Source organism: Ursus americanus, chromosome 5, assembly GCF_024610735.1.
Source record: "Ursus americanus isolate L20-20 chromosome 5, mUrsAme1.1.p, whole genome shotgun sequence".
Lineage (NCBI taxonomy): Eukaryota > Metazoa > Chordata > Mammalia > Carnivora > Ursidae > Ursus > Ursus americanus.
The window spans coordinates 40,476,994-40,493,630 of record NC_142131.1 but is presented as its reverse complement, the minus strand read 5'-3'; the positions used below and the strand labels follow the sequence as shown (position 1 = coordinate 40,493,630).

Sequence of the window (16,637 nt, the reverse complement as noted above, 5' to 3'; positions counted from 1 at the left end):
TAGTTAATCCCCATGACACTCACTCCTGAGAGATAGGTCAGTATTATTTCCTATTACTATGGCAACAAATCCTATGTAAATACCCAGTGATAGAAGTTGGACCTGAGAGACAAGAAAGGTTAAGTGACTTGTTCAAGGCCACACATCAAGTAGGTGGCAGGGTCAGCTTTCAAATGCAGAGGTGCTGACCCCACAGCTCACACCAGTCTACCTGGTCAGCCCTGAGGGGATCACTGACGTTCATTTGCTTAGAAATTCAGTGAAACAGAAAATATCAGTATGGTCTCTAACTTGGAACAAAATAGGAACAATTATAGTTTGCAGGCATAGAATAAAATAACTATATTTTGTCAGCCCATCAATGACAGGCAGCAACAGGCAGGACAGCATGAATTCTAAAGACAGACCTTTCAATTTCATACCCCAGCTCAGCCTCTGCCGCATACTCGCTATGCAAACTATTCATACACGCTACTTGACTGCTCTGAACCTCAGTTTCAGGGCCTAATAGTAGTAAAATGAAGCTAGTAATGGGATCCACTTCAACGTGGTTACAGTGAGGATTTAATGTAGAGCTCTTAGATAATAAGCATGCAATCAATCTCAGCCCTAGTAGAGAGATGGACCCTAGTACACAAGAAGTTTTTTGCTCTCCAACAATGTTGATCGAGGAAAGGGATGCTTAAGACACAGACCCTGCCCTCAATGAGCTTTCAGTATAATAGGTTCTACAATGTGTAACTTTTTTTTTTAAAGATTTTATTTATTTATTTGACAGAGACAGCCAGCGAGAGAGGGAACACAAGCAGGGGGAGTGGGAGAGGAAGAAGCAGGTTCCTAGCAGAGGAGCCTGACGTGGGGCTCGATCCCAGAACACTGGGATCACACCCTGAGCCGAAGGCAGACGCTTAACAACTGCGTCGCCCACGTGCCCCTACAATGTGTAACTTGCCAAACAATATAAGGAGACATCTCCCTGATATGGGACCATTCATTGTTCACGCAAGGCCACATGTTTCAAAGCAAATGATGTGATTCCTCAGTTCTCTGATAGGGAGTGCTCCTTCGCTCCCTTCCCTACCTATCTTTGGGTTTCTGTTTTCATTTAATTAACTTTATTTACACTTTTTGTAAAAAGGCAGAACACAAGTAAACTGTCACTTCAAGTTTTCACATGTTAGAGTGTGCCATGGGTCCTCAAGGTAGCAGGATCCTGTCTGGCCGAAGTGTGTAGGCAAGAGGTGGGACTGGAATTTGGTCTTAAAAGATAAGTCTGCTGTCAAAGCCCAAAGATGGCTGTGCCCTTTGGTGGGGGCGGTCAGGAGGGTGGCTCTAGGGATCGAGTGGGCAGACGTGAACAATGGGATAGCAGACCTTAACAAAGGAAGAATGGAAGGATGGTTATTGAATGCTTGTTATGATCCAGCAACTAAGTTGGCACCTTACATTATTTAACAAAGGTCACATGACTGGTAAGTGACCCCAAATCAATTCACCTGTTCCAAGTGTGAGGCGCTGCAAGAGAACCATCGATGACTTCAAGAGTGGAAAGCATGACACAAAGTGGAACTTCTCTGAGATTGCTCTGGGCATAGTATTTAGAAAGGATTCAACAGGGAGCCTGGGAAAAGCCAGAGAGGGAGATTAATAAATAGTATGTGAAGAGGGATGAAAGCTGGAATACAATGGTGATGTCAGTCTGGAAGGGAGAGCTGTCCAGTGACACAGTTCTACCTGCATAATAGAACCACCTGGAGAGAGTGTTAAAACTACTAATGTGTAAACTCATTGACTCTTACAGACACAGTAGGTGGGAATCCAAGGTTACCATGTAAAGCTTACACTAAAAAGAAAGCAGACAGAAAGAATTAATTAAAAACAGAGAGCTCAGGTCACTTGTTTTTTATTATGATAAAAATAGACATCATAAAATTTACCATCTTAAGGATGTTTAAGTGTGCAGTTTGCTAGTGTTAAGTGTATTTCCCTGGTTGTGAAACAGATCTTTAGAACCTTTCCATCTTGCAGAACTGAAATTCCATGACTGCTAAACAATTTGCCAGCTCCTGGGAACACCATTCTATCTCCCACAGCTACAGATTTGACTGCTTTACAACCCTCAGGTAAGTGGAATCATATAGTACTTGTCCTTTTGTGACTGGCCAATTTCACCTGGCATGATGCCTCAGAGTTCACCCATGTTACAGCATGTCACAGAATTTCATGTTTTTAAGGCTACATAGTAGTATTCCGTTGTATATCATATACACCACATTTTGTTCATCTGTTCAATGGTTGGATATTTGGGTTGCTTTCACCTCTCAGCTACTGTGAATAGCGCTGCCATGAACATGGTTGTGTAAATATCTCTTCAAGAACCCTGCTTTTGATTCTTGTGGATGTATACCCAGGAGTAGAATTTCTGGGTCATACAGTAATTCAATTTTTGATTTTTTTGGTAACTTCCATACTGTTTCCATAGCAGTTGTACCATTTTACAATCCTACCAACAATGCACAAGGGCTACAGCTTCTCCATATCCCCACCAACACTTACAATGTTCTGGGCTTTTAATAGTGCCCACCCAAAAGGGTGTGACTAGGGGCATTTTTTAAAGGTATTCATACAAAGAAAATTTCCAGAACAAAAATACTTATCATCCTAAATACCAAAATAATTTTGAAAGGAATGAAAACAAATTGTATAGAGAAATATAGCAAATGTAACATAAACATAATAATAACATAAAATAGTATGACAGAATTAAGACCATCACTGTTGTCAGTAAATACCTATAAGGCTTAATTCACTTGCTCAAGGATTCGCTATCTGGCTCACAAAGCAAGACCCAACTATAAGCACTATTCAAGAAACACAATACAAGTAATTCACAAAGGCTAAAAATAGGGCATCGGCAAAGATTTTCTAGGCAAAAAGAAACAGTGAAAAGCAGGGTTGAACTCCTGAAATCATGACATATATTCCAAGGGGGGTGGTGCAAACTGCACTGTGTCTCTATTAAACTCCTAATTTGGGTAATGGCATGGTTATGAAAGAGAATATTCTTCTTCTTAGGAAGTACATTTGAAGGTTCAGAAGAAAATCGAGGGAAGGATAAAATGGTGCAAAATGTAAATATTTGGTAAATCAAGAGTATATGTGAGTTCTTTGCCCCTTCTTGCAACTTTTCTATAAGTTGGAATTTTTACCAGAGCAAAGAGTTTTTAAAAATAATCATGATACCCAGATCTAACTCCCCAGAAGTTCTAATTTTCTTAGCTGCAAAACTGAGCCAAGACTATGGCATTTTTTAAAAGCAGCTAATTCTAATGTGCATTCAGAGTTGAGAGCCAATGCAGCAACCAGTCCGTGGCCTCTAATTACTTAACGGGTTGTATGTGTAACAAAAAGGGAGAAATGAAGGAAGACCATGGTAGCCAGAGAAATGGCCCCCCAAAGATATCCAAGGCCTTATCCCCAGAACCTCTGAGTATTACTAATTTATTTGGCAGAAGGGCCTTTGCAGATGGGATTAATGTAACAGTCTTGAGACAGGGAGATTATTCTAGATTATCTAGGCAGGCCCTAAATGTAGCCACAGTGTCCTTGTAAGAGGAAGGCAGAGGGAGATTTGATTACAGGAGAGATAGATGTGGATGTGACAATGGAAGCAGAGGTTGGCATGATGTAGCCATGAATCAAGGAATTCTTGCAGCCGTGAGAAACTGAAAGAGCCAAGGAACAGATTCTCTCCTGTATCTTCTAGTAAGAACCAGCCCTTGATTTTACAACTTGATTTTAGCCCTACAAAACTCATTTCAGACTTTTGGCCTCCCAAAATATCAGAGAATGAAGCTGTGTTATGCCCCTGTCTTTGGGTAATTTGTCACTAGAGCAATGGAAAACTAATATGAAGACTTCAGTGTTTTAGAGATAAAGGGACAGACGTGGCGCCATGAACAGAGTATGACCTGTTCAAGAGGGTGAGTTTTATACCCATGCATTTTCTGAACCCCTGAAAAGAATGGGAAAGTGGATAATCAGTGGATGAGACATTTCAAACAGGTTTCTGGAAGATGAAAAGCAGAAGGGGACATGCAGATAGGTGGAACAGAGACATGGAACCACATCCCCAAACATTTGAGGTAGGAGATTGCAAGATCTGCCCAGAGCATCCCTTGAAAGCCTCCAAGCCTAGAGCTGGCATTTAAGATGGCAGGGCATGGTAAAACATTGGGCTAACAAAGAGGATTCTTTGAACATCTATACACAAAACAGTTGTATTAGGGAATGCCATCCCCCCCTCCTTCTCCCCTCTTGCTACACACAGCCCAGCATTTATCCCTGATAAAAATTCTGGTGGGCTCCTCTTTAAGGAAACTGAATAAATATTGATTGGGAGAAGCTCAGAGTCTGTGTTGGATGTTTTTGCCCAGAGATATGTTCTCCTCATTTTGACCTGAGGTAAGGGTCCTGGCCTGCTTACCCCAGAGCAAAACCTGCCGGTGATGGGTCCCATCCTCTACACTATGATCAAGCAGAAGACCTTCCTGTATAGGGCAGAGGAATTCTGTATCACCTACTTAGTCCTTGTCTTGTAAATATGAATGGGCAATGAGCCCATTAGAAACTCCAGGGGAAAAAGGGCAACAGAAGCAACAATCAAAAGATAGGTGAGAAATTCGTGGTTCAGCCATGAAGCATTCTATAACTTCAAGCAATTGTAGCAATGAAGAGAAACCTTTTGACCTTGAAGGTACACCATTGTGTCTTGAGTAGCCCAGAGTATATTTCATTGAGCTCATAAAGGAGGAAATGCAATCCTTACATACAACTTGGCTTGCAGTGAGCAATATTCACATAGTTATAATAATGTCAGTGCTGTTCTTTGATTTTCAATCTATAGCACAAGCTCATAAAAGTTAATTATTGTTTCAGAACAGATGTAATTGTTAGCCATCTTGAAAATGTAAAAGTGAAGACATGGTTGAGATGAGGTGGAGTTGGCAAGGGAGGGGTAAAATAGAGAAATGTAGTTAAGAGGATAAAGTGGGAATCAGAGAGATCATATAAATATAATACCTAATATCACAAGTTATCTAATAAAATAACTCAAAAGTAAACAATATAAAGATCAAACACCACGGGAGTAGACGGGTGGGGTGTAATACAAATGAGCTAAGTCTTGGACTTTCGTGGCTGAGAGTCAACATATATTGCCTAAAGCTAAAAAAAAGCAAGAAATGGAAGTATATTATTTAGAGGTATGAAGGTAATTATTACAAGGCTTGAACTCAAAGGCATGAATATAGGAGTTTGCTTCTGGAGACTGGACTGGGATGGAGAAAGGAAGGTTGAAAGATTGTTGCTTTTCATCGTAAATTCTTCTATGTGATTTTTCTTTTTACCACATGGATGCATTTCTCTAATAACTATAGATATAATCTATAGAACATAAGTTACTAAGGACATGGTAGATCTTCAATTACTGGCAGCCTGGTGTTATTTATGACTTGGGACCGTTATTTAAGGACTGATCATGGTTGTACATGAATAGTCTCTAGTCACAGACTCTACAGTTAATCACTGTATTCTTATGTTAATAAAGGGCGTATCAGAAAGAAAGGGAAAGAGCGAGGAGAGAGAAATGATAGGAAAGTCAAGGTAGAAGATAGTTCGAGAGGGTCAAGTTGCTGAAGTCAGATTCAGAGCAGAACAAGTGAGTGCTCAGGGTAGAGATTTCCAACAGGAAAGAGCTTCAAAGAACAAAAACCCAGATGCCATTTGGAACATCATTCCCATAGACCAGCACACTCTTAAAATGGTGGCAGTCCTGAGCTCTGCCGTAGTCGTCCTCTTGGCTTTGTGCTCAACAGACTTCCTCCTGGCACTCTCCAGCCCTGCCCCCTTCACACACACACACACACACACACACACACACACACACACACGAATGCAAGAGCACTGTTTATCTCTACCAGTTCCACAACGTACAAGGCCTTTTCCAAGTGCCACCTTTTAGATGTCTTTCCCAATGATCTCAGACCTTAACAATCTCTCACTTGCTAAACACTTTCACACTTGATGATAGCTGGTAGGTACCATATGCTTTACTAATTGTTTGGGTTTCCTAGCCCTTCATCCCAACTAGATCATAAGTTCTTCTAAAGGAAGAAACCCTGACGTTCTTCTTTTGTCTCATCTATAGAATCTAGCCCAGTTTTGGGCTTCACATAAGTAATTACAACCCTAGTCAAAGCAGAACATCATAGATGAAGTTTTCATTTTAACTGAAACAAGTTTCTTTCCCTACCTTGTATTGAATTATGATGGGGGAACCTAATACATGCCACTTGTCCTGTTTGTAACATGGTTATGACTGCCGGGACCGCATACAATGCCAGTCACCTTTTATTCTGTGAGATAGGCAGCCTAAAGTGTTGAGGGTTGGGGACATTAGGAAGAAGAGGTACAGCACCATGGCTGACTTTTGGTCCAGTACATACTGCCCCTCCTAAAGAGCAGAGTCACCCAGATAGCAGGCCTCAGCTCCTAACTCATGGGTCAGAGGGACGCATGGCATATGACTTAACCTTTGCTGCCAAGAGCACAGGGCTCCTCCGGGAAGCACACATAGGACTTGATGTGAGCTAGAGAGAAAAGACAGTTCGCCGGACATCTGCCGTCCTCACTTCCGCCATCCTTCCCCACTACTCCATACACATGCTGCTGCCTGAAATGTGAGTTCTTCCAATTATTTTGGCATCTATGCCATGGTTACTTTCTTGTATTCATGTTAGCAGACTTCTTTCAAGCTCAGGTCAAGACCTCTGCTCTCAAAGGAAGCACGTCAACATTTCTCCCCCTCATTGCCCCTCATATCATGGCAACCACTTGCAACGTGTGTTTATCCAGAAAGCCCCAGGCAGCCAACATGCTCAGACAAGCTGAACAGAAAACTCTACTGTGTACAGGAGAAGAGTTTTTGGTGTGCCCTCTGGCCCTGAAAATAACACTGGTTTTGCTATGAAGATTTATTTACCTTCAAAGCTTTGTTCCCACAAGTGTACAGAAATACCAACTCACACACCCTGTTGACTTAACTGCCTTTTCTCCTTTGGTCGTGAAAAAATTCACAGAGGCTAGGACACTCCTGGTGTGTCTGAGTGAAAACAATTCTATCACTCACTCTTTCTCCAACTTCTTTCGCAATTTGACAGGAAAGTCTGAATCGAAGGGGACACTTCCATGGCAATAAAGAGGAAGCCAAGAGTCTGGTTGCGGTGGCTGATTAAATCACAGGTTTTAACCATTCCTTCTGGGTTGTAGCACTTTTCCCTAGAGCTGCCTTGTAATGGGGCTACAGCACCATTTATTATTTACAATTGCCTTTTTTTCTTGTGAGATCAGGCTTTGTTTAAAAGTCCATTTAGGACCGGTCATACTTCAACTAAGGGTCAGTTGAAGCTTCCAAGTCATCTGCTATGTGTCAGATGTCATTATGTTACAAGCCCCGAAACCAGCACATAAGGAAATAAATTTACCTAACTTCGAAGAAGTTGCGATATGTGGTAACAGAACCCAAATCCGCACAAGGACGTGTCAAAGAGAAAGAAATGACGGTCCCACCGTTTCCTCTGCTGTCTAGTGTACGTGACACTCTTCCCTGGCACGTGAATATTTATGTATACTTTGTGCGAGTCTTGCTAATTGTAATTATGATTGCTTACTCCAGTTTCCAAGGTAACGGTTGTCACTGCAGTGCTTCACTGCCAACTCAATTTCCATTCTCCTGCTGATATAACAAATATTGTGTGACATTTTAACTGAAAATATCTGTAAATGGGTGTCTGAGTGTGGTGTGTTTCTTTAAAAGGGAAGGAAAACAATTATTAGCTTTTCATTATTCATCTCAGCAGCACATTTGATCAGTAATTACTTCAATTTTATATTTAGAAAGGAATGAACTGGAGTCCCACCAGGTCTCGGATTTGGAGGTTCTGGGTTCTGACCCTGCCTTTGCCAGTGACCCATGCGACCTTGGTTCCGTAGCCAGGAGTTTGTCCAAGCACTGTGCTACGGTAAATTAAGCGGGGCTCTTGGGCATCCCCCTTCCCCAGGGTACACTTACCATGTAGGCACCTTTTATTCTCTGAGACGCACAGCCTGGCATGATGAGGCCTAGAGCCTGAAGGAGACCAGACAGAGCAGGTACTCTTCATTGTGGCTGTCTTCTATCTTCCCCCTAACGAGCAGAATCATTCAGGTAGTGGGTCAGAAATACCTCGTGAACAGGAGGTATATGTACAGTTGATTCTAGTAATGACCACGGTGGAGGAACTGTTCCCCAGCCCCACAGTGCCCTCTCCAGGCAGGGATCTGGTTACGGATCCCACTTCCCGCCCACTCTGATGTCACTTCCTGTCTTGCCAGGAGAGGTAGGTCTCACATACAGTCCAGACAGACTGCTGGCAAGGGAGAATGCTGTGATATACCAGCAGTGTGAGTTAGCTGCACCCCAGAAGCTCTGGTTGAAGGCTTCTTGAGGTTGCAGGTGAAAACAACAGAATGCAAGATTTTTAGTGTGTGTTGGTTTTGTTTTTTGTAATATATCGCTCTTTCAACTATCGTGAGTAATTGCAAATTGTATATTGAGGTGTTCAATCCCAGCATTAGCCAAACCAGGAGCCTAAAGCTTTAGTGAGCACTTCTTATTTGCAAGACACATGGGAGACATGAGTGCAGTTACACAGGAGCAGTCTTTGCCCTCAGAAAACTGACAGTCTCGTGGGTGAAAAATGTTTAAACACATAAAATAGCTTTAGAACAATAAATCTGTGGTGGTGATAAGAGTGTAATGGATGTTCAGAGAAGTGTGCGTGGAACTGGAGTAATCAGGAAGGTTTAGCAGTTGGTGGGCCCTGAGCTGGGTATGAGGGGTAGAGAGAATTTACAAGGAAACAAAAAAATAAGAGTATTACAGGCAATAGAACAGAAAAGACATCTCAAACATCAGTTAGATTTTTACTTGCCTGAATCTATCATTTTACAGATAAATAGGGTCTAATCTAAGAAGAATGTGATTGCGTTCAGTAGCCATGACCATTTAGACCCGGGGAAAGCTAGGAGGACAGACACGGACAGCGTGGGGACCAAGGAACGGATGTCTCCTTTCAGGTTCCAAGATTGGCTTTCCAAGCAAGTCTTACAGGAGGAAAAGCCCTTTGCCCGTTCCCATGGCTCACAGCACCCTCCCAGTTTCAACTTCCTCCCACTCTCTCAGTACCTGGGATTATTCCCAGGAACAATCCATTATTTCTCCCTCCTCCATCCTTCCAGCCCATCAGCGGGCTTCTGGCCTCCTCCCTGCTTGTGGCATCTTGTCCTTCCTGCCACACTCTTGCCAGGATTGTCAACTGGGACCCTCCAGGGCATGCACTAGACCCCTGCACAAATGTACTCGGGGATGAAATCCAGCCCGGCCTCCCGGAGGGGCTGCATCCACCCTGAAGAAGGGGTGATGTTTTGTCATTCATTTGCCCAAAGAAGTAGGTTTTTCACCATTTGCCCCAAGGCACTCTGTGTACTAGCAGTGGCCCTGAGCACCATGGAGTCCGAGCTTTGCTGGATATTTTGAGGTCAGTGCTATCACTTGGGGCTTCCCCTTATGTCCAGCATCAGTTGATCTGATAAATATGAAAGTCCATGGATCCCACATCTCACCTAAAGTGAGTCTGACCACAGTTTGCTCTGAGACCATGAGGCATTGCAGGTTCTTTTCAGGTACCTCTGTTTACTATATGAGGAAACACGGGAGGTCTATAACTGGAGGCGGAGAAAGAAGTCCCCAGACCCTCGGCTCAGAATGGCATTTTTAATTCTGATTGATACCACCATCACCGAAGAATACTACCATGCCACTTGAATCTCTCGGTTTATGAACTAAAGGTTTAGTTGTTACTGAATGTAGTTCCTCCATTCAAGTTCCCTGGCTACCAGCTGATCTGATAGAATATTCTCTCATTGCAACTCATTGGTTGAGGTCTTCCTCATCGACCACGAAAGAAAAATTACTGAAAGATTTGAAGGAAAGATTATTTCAAAGTTTGGAAAGAGGGAACTCATTTAATATCTCAATGAGCTTAAGTGGTTGGATCTTTTTGAAATCAGCATATAACATGACGATGATGATAAATCTTTTTTTCTAAAAATGCCTTTTCGGCACAAACTGAGCGACCACTTCACGAACAATTGGGCACCCAAATAATTGGAAATATTTCAGAAGAGCAAATGAAGCAAAAGAGATCATGGAAAGCTAGAAATATATGGATGCAATTTTGAGCCTAAATGAACATGCAATGCCATCTACAAAATAATCAGTGAGATGTGAAAACGAATGTGGATCCCTTTGATTTGAATCAACAGGGTGTGAAGGGCTCTTATTATGAAAGCCAAACCTTGATGCCCCCTCACCCTTGTCCAGATCCAGACATCCAAGGGCCTGGCTTTGGAGCCGCACAAACAGCGCGGGGGCCCACTCCAGCAAGAGGCTGGAGAGAGTCCTGAGACCGCTACTCATGGACTGTCTCTAACTCAGAAGCCTTCCTCCCTGTCAGTCTTCTGAAAAATTTTCCTCCCCATTGGCAGTGTGAGAAGTCCCTTGCCAATACAGGGCCTCTAATGCAGTGAAGATAGGTGGCCTATCTTGTCACCCTCGGTATAGGGAAACTGATAACGCTGTAGCACAAGGAGCTGCCACAGAACTATTCCTTCTAGAAAATTACCAAGGGCCAAAAAAGAGCAGTGTTCTTCCAAAGACAAAAAAAATCAAGGACCATTTTTTCAGAGCTCGAAGGAGCCCTAAAAACCTTCTTCAGGGATTTCCAAACTGTTCAGCCAAGTCCCAGGATACTGAGGGAGGCTACAGATAAAGAAAAGCATGGGCTCATGGTGAGATCACAGAAGCATTTTCAACCCAAGATTTGCTAGCGGCTTCCTTCAAAGTTGGTTTCAAAGTCACCTTAACATTGACAGGAGAAATAGGAGGAAAATCTGCATGGCAGCAGGATTGCACCTCGAAATCGTAATCTGTGTAGGTTCTGTTCCCTTCTGCTTTCTCAGCCAATACTCAAGGCCATTTTTTTCCTTCTCCTGGCCAGAACGGAAGAAAGAACAAAACTCAAAGAAGGTGTTAGCCTGAGACTAGGACCACACAAAGCCTATGCATAAATGCTTTCCCGTTAAAGACTTGCTGGAGGAAGGGGTAGGCATGGAGGGCAGCGGGCAGAGGAGAGGAGACTCAAATTGGAAAAAGAGGGCTCCCTGAAGTTTTCCAAGTGGGTAAGATAAAAGAACATTCTGCTTTGAGGACTAGAAAGAAGAGAGGAAGGGTCATCAAGGTGAGCTGACCCAGTAATTGAGGATAATCATGCAAACATCCTGGGCATCTGGAACCCTCCAGAGCTAGAGGACGGAGACATGGACTCCAAGAGTGTGGGTGAGGAAGAGATGGGGGAACTTGCCCAAACCAGGGTGGCAACAGAACAGGAAAGACTCATTTGGGAAGCTTCCCCTGAGGCAAAGTAGAGGTGGACACATTGCCCCTGTTTCTATAAAGCCCGTTAACAGGACAACGCATCCGAGAATCCTGTACCTCAGAAATGGCTGAATCAGCCTGGGATAGGAAGGGGACACTTAGAAAAAAAGACCCCCATCAAAGACCCCCATTATTTTACACGCTTTAATTGACCCAAACGCATTTAAATGACTGACAAACTGGGGTGAACCCAGTTCTTTTTACCTTATAGTTTAAAGAAAGCCTGAGGATAAAGCAATTTTGCCCCACAGTTGTTTTGCCCTCCTATTCAGAATGAAGAAGGCCTGTGCTGATTTTCAGCGTGCTTGATGATGTTTCTCTCACTCTCTAGTTGGAAGAATCTTCCAACTAGATAATGTGACTTTTTAAAACCAAACCTGCTATTTCAGTAGCAGTGGTGAGGGGTGGGAGGGCAGGGAATAGCGGACTCATACAAATAACATCACATCAGTGACAAAGTACTGTGGGAATGGTAAAATGCATCAAAACCGTTACACCATCTGACAAAAACAGTAGACACTGTTCACCAGGAATGCCTCGCCCCAATGCATCTGCCTCTCGATTTTCTCACTGTGTCCAACGAGGTGGTAAAAATGGGTCAGATGCTTGCAGCCGGCCACCTTGCATGAGTGACCTGAGCTGCCCTCGGTGAGAAGATACAATTAGTGAGATTTTACCAACAGTTGCATGAAAATGCCCTGAACCTCCTCTGGGGCAGTAGCGACATAGCTTCCAAAACTCTGAAAGTCTGCAGATGTTTATATCCTGATATTTATGAGTTCGAGTTACTGAAATAGTAAGAGAAGAGAAATTAACTGGACACCAAAAGTGCCGTGCTGGGCTCCATCTCCAGTGCTCATCTTGGTTCTTTCCCGTGGAGAGACTCACTGGCAAAGAATCTCACTCACTAATCACTGAGTTAGGTAGGAGACATTGTTACATTTTCCCACAGATCATTACTTAAAATGGTATTTTTATGTTAAAACAGACATAGATACGGAATTTGAAAAGTCACATAAATTTCTAACAAGGAATTTTCCCATTTTCTCAGGGGGTGTGGTTGGAATATGGCCCCAGACTTCCAAAGACAGGAATTCAATGTCCACACTAGTAGGGATGCTTAATGGGAAAGCTTAAGAAGCACCATCCTGACGGCTGTTTACAGAGAAGCCTGGCAGGTATTAACTGCTCAGCTTTCATGACTGATGGTGCCAGAAAAGGCACTTGCCAGCAGTTAAAAGCCCTTGCAGTAGACAGAGTCCTCGAGGTGTTATCACATGGCATTTGAGAAAAGGCGGTTATGGGTACCACTCCGGTGTCCAGGCAGTGTATTTCAATTTTCCTCAAATAATCAATGAACTCGGTTAGAAAAAAGACACAGTCTAGATTCCATGTGATCTAAATATGCTAAAAATAAAATACTCGTGGGGCACCTGGGTGGTTCAGTCAGGTAAATGTCGGGCTCTTGGGTTCAGCTCAGGTCATGATCTCAGGGTCGTGAGACTGAGCTCCACGCTGGGTGTGGGCCCTGCTTCAGATTCTCTCTCCCTCTCTCTCTGTCCCTCCCCCCTCCCTGCCTGCACTATCTCTCTCTAAAATAAAATAAAATAAAATAAAATAAAATAAAATAAAATAAAATAAAATAAAATAAAATACAGTATTCTCAGTTGACGGAATATTTCGTCCGAACATGGTTTGAAAGATGGTAGTGTTAACTTCATCTCCAGATCACTCAGTCGTTAGATTTTCTTCATCTGCATTTTTTCTCTTGATGTGGTCTTTTCTTGGCCAAGATAGCACAAGCAAAAGCCCCACGAAAATCTTCCATCCCTTAGGCCTGCCAGCGCAGCCCCCACCTGCCCCCTGCACCTTGCGAGTGAGCTCTGCTAACGTTCTGCAGTCTTGTGCTTCAGCTGGTGTTGCTCCCTACCCTGCCTTCGCTGGTCCCTTACTGAATCGGTTCTTTATGTGTAATCAACGCCACATCTCAGTTGAAATTTTAAAAAATAATGCAGGCAATATTATTTTGAAATGAAATGAAAACTTCGGTAATTTGATTTGCAGGAAATGAAGAACAAAGTGTCACAACCCGAGTGCTTTTAAATAAGTCATAATTAATTACGCATGCATCTATGTTTGGATGCTCAATTTCTGACTAATTATGCAGCAAATGTAATTGCATACTGAAGTATTCAGTCGTGCCTTCTCTCGCTCTCACGTACACCAACCGGGTTTGCTGTTGCCGCTGTTAATGGTATGGACCACCTGTTGCAATTGCTGAAATGTTGTCAAGGCACAAATAATCAGATGATCTCTCCTAAAATATAGTTGCTCCTGTTGAGAAAATTGCAGAAAGGTCTAAAATTGTTTCCTAACTTGTCCTCCTATTTTTCAAAAAAAAAAAGATTTGTATCTATTTCTATATTCCTTTGTCCTCTCCTGAAATACACTTGCTAAGAAATCACATTAGGCACCACCTGCCAACTTTGTTTCTCCTATGGACTTGCAATATAGACTTTTTATTTTCTTGGTAGAGTCATAAAGCTCAAAGGAATCATGAATGACCATCACATTTATGACATTCTAGACAGGCTTCTTTTTAATGATGCTGAAGGGAATTTATAACCTTTTCTCCATCTTAAGATGCCTAGTAAAGTGGGTGTCAAGGAAGCAAAGGAAATAAAACCAAATTTAAAACTTCCTCTGAATAAGTTATGGGAGTAATCGTATTTGTGGGTATTTTCTCACTAAAGGAAGAAAAAGAGAGAGAGAGCGAGTGAGCAGGCAAAAAAATTTAAAAGCTCTTATAATACTTAGCAGGGTGATGACTACTTTATCGTATTTTTCAGAAAGTCCTAAGAACGCTTTATTACATATAGTTCCCTCTTTCTGTATATGCCAACTAAATTCCAAGGCCCTTGGTGGCCCAGTCTCAGAGTGTTATCGCCTATCACAGAGATACTGTCCAGCCACTGAAAGTAAAAGCAATCCCAGTATCTCTGCACACTTCTAAAGAGCCCATGGCAGATAGTAGCACAGCTCAGCTACATACAATTCTCACCTTCCAGGCTCAGGGAAGACAGCTTCCAAGCCGCCTTGCAGTCACACAGGCCACGGGGCCAACTTCAGGCACATGGCTGCGAGCCAGAGTCCTTGCCTGGCCGAAGCTTGGAAGAATGGCTGTGGGGGCTCTGTGCCCTCTGTCCTCTGCCGTTATAACAGCAGAGCCATAAGATCAAGGCATCTGCAGCCACTGAGTCACCATATGGAGAACTCCTGCCCGGGAGAGTCCCTGGGACCTGCAGCAGACTTTGAGCAAGAAATGAAGTTTTGCTGTATCAAGCCAAAGAGATGTCGTTGTTTGTGACTTGCAGCTACCCCAGAACCTAGCCCATCCCAACATGCAAGCATTCAAGGGAACCCGCTCATTTCCACCCTGCAGCACTTCCTGAAACGCTCTGTCCACTCCTCTCTCTCCCATTCTACCCTGGGCAAGAGCCTCTTACTCTCTCAAGCTCCTGTCTGGCCCGCAGTCAGAACCCTGGGCTGTTTTTCCTTCCTTTGTCCTCCTTGCTCTCTAGCCCTGTCTGTCTCAATAGTCTCCTGATTCTGCCTCACAAAAGCCCCAGAGCTGTGTTGATGAAGTCATCTCTACTCAGAAGGTTGAGAATGGGAATAAACTGCGCCTCCAGGGAAAAAATTTCCTTCTAGGGTGGGCAAAGGGGGTTTAAGTTGTGGAAACACTCACTTGTTGAAAGCTGTTGTCCCCATCACATTTATTTTTGGTCCAAAACAGGTGTGTTAAGATTCACCCTTTAGTGACTTCCTTTTATCTGTCTAACCTATTCCGGTTAGTAACACGTGTTTTATTCTGAAGCACTAGTACTGTGTTCTTTGACCTCCGAAGTAATCACCAGAGCTATCGTCTATGTGAACAGATCCCTCTAGAGTTGTGCAGTGTACAACCGGCATGACTGTATGGGCACCACATCCACAGCACTGGTAATATGATATTAAAAGAGCTGGAAAAGAAGCATCGCCCATATAATAAAAACAGACATTAAAAACCTAAGAGAAAAAAAAAACCATGTAAACTTTTAAGGAAGACTTTTATTCAGTTTTTCAACAATATTATTAGTAAAATCCAGACATGGCCACCATTGTACTAGTAGCTGGGGAAGGTACAGAAAGATGTAGATATGGTCTTGACCCTCAAAATTTTGCCTCTACATAGGGAGAGAGGACACATTCACAAGAAGATTACTATCGGCGGCGGAGGGTAACGGTTCACAACGTGATGCTGAAGGCGTGCTGAAGGAAGACCGTGGGGAAGCTGCGGGTTGCGCTAGACCCCAACAGATGTGTGCAAATCAGAAAAAAGGAAAAGAGGTGTGTCTTTAAATTTCAGGGTTTGAGCTGCAATGTTTGCTGACAGGACTATAAAAGGAGGCTATTTGTCATGGTGTGGGACTAAACTATTTCCAAGGCCACCCAGAACACACTGGAAGGGATATCACGCTCATATTTCCCAGACATGCTTGCTAGTCACAATTTCATACCAGCCAGCTCCCCTCAGAAAGAGCACTTCTTCATCTGCCTTATCAAAATCATCTAATCAACGCTCATCTAAGTGAGGGTGTAAAAAGTGCATTATGCAGAGATGGTCCCTGCCCTCTGGGGGATTACAATCTAAAACCCGCACACCTGGCTCCGGCAAGCACAGAGACGTAATTAACACAGATAAGGATGAGAAATGTATTTCCTGCAAGCCTCACTGCCAGCAGACAGAACAATTTGTAGTCATCACTGATCTGAGCTGAATTCAAATTAGTGACCCAAAGGCTCCACTGTCTGGGTGTTATTTTCAATCTCCTTAGCTATCCAATCTCCAGAAGTTTCATTTTTCATTCTTACTGTGCAGTCATCATCAAGTACCAAAGGGAAAGACCGCAATCCAGACACACTAAAAATAGCATTCTTGCCTTCTGAAAGCCAGACTCAGATTTATGACAGTTTTAAAATTTGGTTCTTCGTCTTAAAA

General features: G+C 43.0%; 1 long non-coding RNA gene across 4 annotated transcripts in view; it reads left to right on the top strand.

The window, feature by feature from the left end:
- The window catches only part of LOC148110083 (uncharacterized), a 202,159-nt gene that overhangs the window by 149,556 nt on the left and 35,966 nt on the right, over positions 1-16,637 (top strand). For all 4 annotated transcript variants that reach the window (XR_015724500.1, XR_015724499.1, XR_015724502.1 and 1 more), the window contains 2 exons: positions 2,029-2,123; positions 15,831-15,985. This is a non-coding gene — a long non-coding RNA (uncharacterized LOC148110083). The remainder of the gene's footprint in view (positions 1-2,028; positions 2,124-15,830; positions 15,986-16,637) is intronic.